Raw genomic sequence first — 8,495 nt, 5'->3', positions numbered from 1 at the left:
TTTAAGTACTGCATTAATTTTAATTTCTGTTGATTGTAGTCGATTTATATTTTTCTTTCGTATGGTTCTTATTAAAGTAAATGTCTCCACCTAGTGTCCATATAGAGAAATGCACACCATTGCATTGCGTGGTTCAATAGGATATTGTTAAAGAAATATACGGCCTACATATGAAATTTATGAAAACGTGTATCTATGTAAATGTGTGTATAAAGACACTGCCTTTGTGATATCCGAAGCTGTTAATTCTCATTTCGCCTTTCAATAAAGACCAATTAAATCAAACAGTGTCTTTGGCCCTGACAGTTTGGACTACATTACCCACATTGCGAGGGTAACGCGAAAGGCTCAAAGGGAAGGAGGACAGGTCCTGGGATTCTCCTGGAACGAAACTACAAACAAACACTTAAGTTTAGTTTGACTTTCAACGATTTAAACGTCTTAAGCAAACAAGCTGATGTATTAAGGTATATCATATCAAAAACAATTAAATAGGCTGCAACGCATAGGCCTACATACTAAAAACCATCACTTAGGCCTACTAAAGAGAAGACAAATCTGGATAACAAGAACAAACAGTTCACATCAGCCAAGTGTCATGATATTTCAAAATACGTCTGAGGTGCGTATTTCTCATGAAGCCACTATATTTCTGACTATTTAATAACGCTAGCTAAAACACTCCACTCTTCATACTCCCATTACCCTAGGAGACAGAATTCCTGTATTCCAGATCAGTCTCCATGGAAATAACACACTTTTTTCTTTCTCTTTGCTATGGTACAGAGGCGACACAGAATCAACATACTAGGCTTGACAGAAATGGATTGGGTTGCAGTCATGATGTAAATACATGATGTTAAAATGAGAAACATATAAGTGTAACTGAAACGATGCATACATTCACTGTATATTTATCTTGCTTTATTTTGTATAATGTTGTTGAATCACTGCTATATTATTTTCTTTTACTTATTAAGTTATTTTTATATTCCCTGTCAACCGTATCCAATATTTTTTGTGTTTGATTCTAACCAAGCCTTCACCCTCAATAAATACAAAGGAATGCAGAAATGAATTTGCATCTGAAGAGGAATTGCTCAATGTTAACAAAAGAAAAAGGAAATAAGCTGATAGCAATAAACGGTCACTCCTCGTTATAAAACAGAAGACATAAATCTGTACCTTCCCATAGCACCAACAAAAGACTTTGGAGCTGTTTTGTGTATAGTTTTGGGATTTATGACAAATGGCCATAAAAAGGTAAAAGGCTTAATATTAGTTTTTCACTATGATGAAATTATTCACACAGATTACCACTATTATCTTTTGAGGTGCACTTATTAATACTTATTAATTCAAAGTAAATTTTTTAAGTATTCTGATATAATAATGATTAACAGTTCACTGATGTATTTGAATATTTACAGTGTGCAAGTAGCATTGCTATTATGGACGATGACCCTCTTGTCTTGGAGGACCTGCCTGGCCGAGCTGATAGGCGACCAAGGGTATGCATCGTGCGTCACTTCCAGACGACGAGTTCAGAACCTCTCCGGTCAGAATCTTACCAATGTTCCTTTGGATCTGAATAACGAGACGCAGTACCTGGATCTTTCTCACAACCCCTTTGTGAAACTGCAGGCAGCCCCCTTCCAAAATCTCTCACAACTCTGCTTCCTGAAGGCTACCAGCTGTGGTCTGAGGGTGATATATCCCGGCCTATTTGTTTACAACCCAAAACTGAAATTCCTGAACATATCTAACAATTTGTTAGATTATATCCCTGATCTATCACTGCTACTGCTGAAGATCCTTGACTTGGCCGGCAACCAATATGACAGCTATCAAATACCGGCCACATTTGAGACGTTGGCAAATCTGTCTGTCCTTTCCTTGGGAAGTGAAAATGCTTTACAAGTGGACTTCAATGATTTTGATTCCCTCTCAGATAGCTCATTGCAACTTCTCATTCTTGGAGGAGGTGTTGCATGGCAACGGTACGATCGTGGTTCTCTTGCAAAGATCAAATCCCTCCAGAAGATAACCCTCAAAGTGCCTTTTTGTGAGAACTTTGATTTATTTGAACAAAACGCAAACAACCGATTTAGAGTTGGTCAACGTACTTCCTGACATCTGCAATGTGACCGGGGACCCTTTCAGGGGCCTGAGAACCATGCCACTATTAAAAGATTTAACCGTTGTAAATACTTGGTTAACAGCAGTTTCATGGTGGTATTTTTAAAGAATGTTCTACTTTCCAATGTTAGAACCATTACATTTGCAAACATAACCTACAACGAAGATACACCTGATGGATTTAAGTTCCCCACTCTGAATCACACAATGGTCATAAGTTCCATTATATTTGATGGAATAACACATTACCAATACAGATACCCCACTATAGAAATTAGTGTGGACATATATTCCAGGATGGACTATTTGAAGTTCTCAGGCACAGGAATGAACATTGTACCTTGCACCATTATGTCCTCCTTGCCGTCCCTGGAAACACTGGACCTCTCAAACAACCTTCTGTCTGACAGAGGGTTCTGGTGGTATATGTGCTCCTATACCTCGGTGTTCCCCAAACTAAAGCACCTGTCTTTGAGCAAAAACCGCTTTGTGGACCTTTCCTTCAGCTCTGAAATGACCCACCAGATGAAGCACCTGGAATCTTTTGACTTGAGTTTCAACTCCATTGTTTTGGATAAGCCGTGCTTTTGGCCCATCCACATCACATCGCTGAGCCTGAGCAACAACAACCTGGGCAACAAAGTATTTTCCTTCCTGTCCCAGTATTTACAGCGAATTGACCTGTCAAAGACAGGCATCACAGCCCTAACACAAGACCTATTGCAATTTCCCATGTTGACCCACCTTTTCCTGAGCTTCAACAGCATCAAGGTCATCCCTACGGATCTATCCCCCACCTTGGTCAGTCTGCACATAGACCAGAATTCCATTACATCCATCTCCCAGGAGTCTCTGGTGGGTCTTCCAAGTCTCAGGACTCTCAAAGCTGGAGACAACCCCTTTGTTTGCTCCTGTGACTCCTATTGGTTCATAACTGCTCTGAACAAATCCTTGCTGCCCGACTGGCCCTTGGATTATACCTGCAGCACTCCCCCTTCTGTGGCCGACCTGCCGATGTCCGAGTACTGTAGTAGATGACTGCAGTCCAAAATTAAAAACGTGTGTCTCTTTCAAATATTTATGTTTTTTTTTTTTACTTACAGTAATTATTTTGCATACCTATATTTCTGTTTGGTAAAACGTAGTCTTTGGTTTAAGTACTGCATTTGTTTTCATCTCTGTTTAACGTATTTCGACTCTTTCTTTCCCTGTTTGTTATTAAAGTAAATGTCTCCACCTTGTGTCCATATAGAGAAATGCATTGCCATTGCATTGCGCGGTTCAATATGATATTATTAAAACTATATACCGACGATGTGCGACAAATGAAAACATCCATCGGTGTAAATGCGTGTGCAAATAAACTGCCTTTCTAATATCCGACACTGTTAATTCTCATTTCATACTTAAATAAAGAACAATCAAATCGACCCGTGGTGTCCTGTCCCCGGCCCCCCCGACACTTATTGGACTACAATACCCACATCGCGTCGGGACGCGTTTGCGCCGACTCGGTCGGCTTCAGTAGTTGCCTCCGCTCCACCTTTCAATGTAAGATGGTGGTTTCTGTCATAACTAGGTAGCTAGCATCGTTATTCGAAAGAATGGGCAGAGTGTTATCACTGAACAACATTATATTGAATTAAATCCACCACACGGAGGTATCCGGCCTATCAAATTGTACATAGAAAAGGCGACAGAAAACCCCCCTCCACCACCACCCCGCCCATTCGGTGCGATCATCCCCGGACCGGAGAGGAATTCCCAGCAAGAAACAAGACAGGGTGAGTATCCCCCCCCGAACTAGTCGACCACACAGCCCACCACCACCGCGGAACCATCCGGGGCTCCGCTGCGAGAGGGGGGACCAGGCGCGGACCCGAAGGAGGTCCACCATCCACCCGAAACCCATCGAGCTGTCGTCCGCCTCGGCGGTGCTCCGGGGTTTTCTTTTTAAAGCCGCCGAAAACCACCAGAAGCGAACGAACGAAGCGATCTCTCTCTCCTACCCCCACCCTCCACCACCACCCCCCACCACCCAGCCCCAGGTTGGTGTCGCTTCTCGGGGGGGGAGCTGGAGAGAGAGAGAGCGGGCAGGCGGGCGGGCTCGGCCCGGCCCGGGCAGCGCAGGCCGCAGCAGCAGCAGCAGCAGCGGGATCCAACCCCGGCTGGCTGGCTGTCAGCCCCGCTGTTGTCGTCCCGTCCCCCGTCCCCCGCCTCCCCGGACCAACACCGTGTGTGTTGGTAGTACACGGAGGCCACGTCACCGTACGGGGACTCGGGGGCCGGGCCGGGCCGCGTTGTGGCGGCGGCGTTTTTTATTCCCCACCGGCCAGTTAGCAGCGGCTAGCCCCGCCGCTTAGCTTAGCTTAGCGTTAGCCCGATTAGCTCCGAGTCCGAGTCTCACCCGTCCGCTGCTTAGCTTAGCTTCGGAGGCTAGCGGGTTATCAAAGCGAGCGTCCGTGGTCGCCCTGCTAGTTAGCTTAGCCAGTGGCTAGTAGTAGTAGTAGTAGTAGGTGGTGGTAAACCCTGGCTAGTTAGCCTGGTTGTGGTTAGCAAGTAGGCTAGTAGTGCCGAGGCTAGCTAGTTAGCTAAGTTGCCCACCCCCCCTCCCCCTCCCCCTCCAGGTTGCAGGGGGCTAGCTAGTAGCTAGTCGCCGTAGCTCTGTGGCTACTAATAGGCGGTAGACGCTAGTTAGCTAGCTAGTTAGCTTAGCGGCTTGTAGCAGGCTAGCTATTTAGGTGATGTTGCTGACGACTTCCACCCTGGTCAGTCATATGCCGGCTCCTTGACAGCTAATAATAATGTCTTTGCAATGTGCAATCCGCAGAAAGTTGCTGTTCAGTACACTATTTTTTCTCTCCCATTTGATTCCAGCTTAATGAAAAGTACAATCGCTTCCCTGAAGTTTGTCATGACGTACCATTCAGATTTCTTATCAGTTCTCACTTGTTTCGTTTGACAAGCTACTCCCCATCATTCGTACAGTGGGATTCATTGATTTACCCCCTTAAGACGAGCCTTTCAGATGGGTGGGATGTAACCATTCCTCTGTGTGTTTGCGTCAGTGTCTTGTGATGACTTGACAACCGCTTGGACAAGTGCGTTGCAAAATATATATATATATTTACATATATATATGTATATATATTTCCGCACGTTTCACTTACTGTCTATACTGTCTTTCTACTTCTTTGGGGAGGACGTTAAAATGATACCCTTTTAACTGACATTTTATCTGTTGTTCATGTCTTAACAAAGACCAACAAAGATGAACTTGCCGGATTATTTCAGCAGAGACGTGGGTGGGGGAAGAGACATATGCCTAATTATTTGTTATTCTTTTTGCACTGCCAACAAGGGGCATTTCAGGCCTTGCTCTGTTTCCTCGTGAGATGACCTCAGAGCAGCAGGCACTGGGGCAGTAGGCTGTGTGGCTGATTCTCACCGAGCGTTAACACTGGGAGGCAATCAACAGCTAATGTAAACATGCAGGGTCATGTGCATCCTGCATCCCGGAGTTCTGCATCGTCACACGATGGCATGGTGCAAGAGTGTGCTATGCTTGTGTGTGTGTGTACGATTACCAATGAAACTGAATCATGACTTTGCATACAGTTCTCAAAATGCGACACAGCAATAAATTGAGAGTGGGACGGGTTATATTTCTGACACAAGACCACCGCTTGCACACTAAAGAGCAATTCCTTTTTATACATTTGATTTAATTTCATCACAGCGGATCACTACTCCGTGACCATGTCAGTTGGGACAAGGCCCCATATTGTTTTTCTGTTACTAATGCATGCATTGTGTGAAGTTGTACAAAAGTGCTAGCCTAGACTCAATAAACATAGCCTACAATGGGGGCAGGTGGCTGATGCCCATTCATGTCAAGCAAGTCGTGGGAGGGGGGGTGTGGTCTACACTACTACATCCTGTCTGCACTTCCCTTTAATAGAGAACTCTAGGCAGGCCCCGCCTCTTCCGTGTTCTGGTCAGCGGCCGTGGTATTTTTAGCTGTCCTCTCTTGGCTCCGTCTCTAACCTACTCTTTTACGCCGGTGTGTCAGTCTACCTCCCTCCCTCCCCTCTCCCTGTCTCCTCTCTCACTCGCTCAGGCATTCTTATTGCCTTATTACTGGTCGTTGTCATTCTGTGACATTCTGTGAGTCACATAGGTCGGCCGTACGTGCCCGTGGCCATCAAAGGGACAGCGATGGAGAAGATGTCTTCATGTTTTGGGTGGGGGCACACTGATCTGAATGCAGGTGGTTTCCTGGTAGATGTATCCTCCAATGACGACGGAGAACGGAAGGAGCCAACACTGAGCCATGTCTTGATGTCTTTTTGGTGTAGAAATGCGTAGGGCTGTGTTTTTTGATTGGCTGATGAGAATCAAAATTTCATTGCTGAGGCTAGAAATCTCGAGGTGCTCTGAGACTATATTAAACCGGTTTTTTGAAGCTGCAGGATAAATTGTCTATTCGTTTTTCCTTTGCTGCCAACTTTGTGTTGTGTCAGACTCGGTGGGAACAGACACTGCATTGTGTTCCATGTGTGTGTCACTGGAAATGTATCGAGTAGGCATTCACTGGGAAGTGGTAGTTCTCAGCCGCGGTTTAACATCTGTCAGACAGTGTGAATGTGCGCATTAGTACAAGCGTTTTGCACCTTGGTTTAACACTGTTAAGCCGTGTTATTGTAGAAATACTCCACTCATGGTGGCTGTTAGAATCAGGCGAACCTGTGTGGACCAAACATTACAAAGTGCTGTTGAATATCACATCAAACCATACTTGGCCCAAATTTGATGACCAAGAAATGTGACACCCTAACAAGGAGTACAGTACACCTACCTTTTTAGTGACCAAGAATTGATCGCTTCACAGAACTTAGTCCGTTTCCTGCCCTTTGGCTAAATGTTTGGTGATGGCATATGAAAGCTCTTATGTAAGCCACTTTATTTCCACCATTAAAATAAGCAGCTGTACCCCTTGAGGGTGTGATGCATCTGTACGAGTGGCCACTTAGTCAATGCTTTGCTTGATGGATGACCAGCACTGGACGTGGCTGTCTGTATTGCTAGAATAGGATCATAGCCATTGGACTCCTGCTCTAAATTGCCGTTGTTATGTGATCAAGGCTAGCCCATCATAGTTGCTTAATGCAGGTGTGTGTGTGTTGTTGTCTTGTTTATTGTGTTAAGAAGAAACACTCTGGACTTCACCTCAGTGGTGGGAACTGGTTTAACTAGTTGACACGATTAACTTCAATGATGGCAAAGTCCATTAATGAACATTTAAGAGCGAAGTTGCAGGCTTGTTGGGGAAAAAATGAGTCATATCTCATCCTGGTTTCAATTGCACACATCTTTGTTTACCAAGTGCAACACACATGCCCTTGGTCATGTTCAGCAGTGAATGATAATATGACTAATGACGTTCTGAAGCAATGCCTGAAAAACCCAATGGCAGACTTTATCACACGCTCGCACAGACACGTAAGCGGCCCACTATCTTATCATGGCCAATATTCTATTGAGTTTTTTAAAACCAAAGAGGGATGGCATTTGAAGCTTTCCCTTACCGCTTGCGTTAAACTAAATTAAAAGGTAAATAAAAAGGCATTTCGAGCTTCTAATGTTTACCTGAAATGCTCTTTTAACACGCATGCCTCCCCCACATTTCCTTCTGTTCTGCAGACTTTGTCCTTGTGTCGGTGACACACTGACTAGCCATATAGGCCACACAGAACACACATTTCCCAACTATCACATTACCAATAATTCATGACAGTAGTTTTTGAATGCAGGGCCAATTACAGAGCATCAAAACAGACAACATGACAAAATAATGTACTGAATAACTTTCCAAAGTAAATATCATTGTGAACGTGAATGCAATGGTTTGGGTTTGATCCTCCTCATAGCAATAAGTAGGTAAAGGTGGCTTTAAATCCAGAAGGGACCCAAACAAATATCTTCAAATGTTTGGTTATGCTATCACTTGCTGGTGCATGTAGTCCCAACCTTCCAGAGAATGCAAAAAAATGGCGTAATCATGCAAGGGTCGACCTTCACAATTGAGACGCCTTGTACTGTCCCAAAACCGTAAATTCTCCCCTTGGGGTTATTTATCAGCCTGGAGTTGTTAAGTTTTTATATCTTGACATTTTTATGACTTGTAATTGGCAGATGGTTTACATTCTATAACCCCTTGTGTGTGTGTCTCTCTCTCTCTCTCTCTCAATTCTCTCACTCTCATGTCTCTCTCTCTCAATTCTCTCTCCCCTCTCTCTCATTATTCCCCTTCAGCTGAGATCTGAACCTCCTCCTCCAACAACGCCTTCCTCCTC

At 44.3% G+C, this 8,495-nt stretch overlaps 1 pseudogene across 1 annotated transcript; it reads left to right on the top strand.

Annotated features, from left to right (window-relative positions):
* The first annotated feature begins 1,410 nt into the window (after positions 1–1,410).
* LOC311377453 (toll-like receptor 1) lies at positions 1,411–3,177 on the top strand (annotated as a pseudogene). Its single transcript has one exon. The product of its transcript is annotated as a toll-like receptor 1 (transcript).
* The last annotated feature ends 5,318 nt before the right edge of the window (positions 3,178–8,495 follow it).

Source organism: Micromesistius poutassou, assembly GCF_964030765.1.
Source record: "Micromesistius poutassou genome assembly, contig: SCAFFOLD_6229, whole genome shotgun sequence".
Taxonomy (NCBI): domain Eukaryota; kingdom Metazoa; phylum Chordata; class Actinopteri; order Gadiformes; family Gadidae; genus Micromesistius; species Micromesistius poutassou.
The sequence above is the reverse complement of the archived record's forward strand: the minus strand, read 5'-3'. Positions and strand labels throughout refer to the sequence as shown.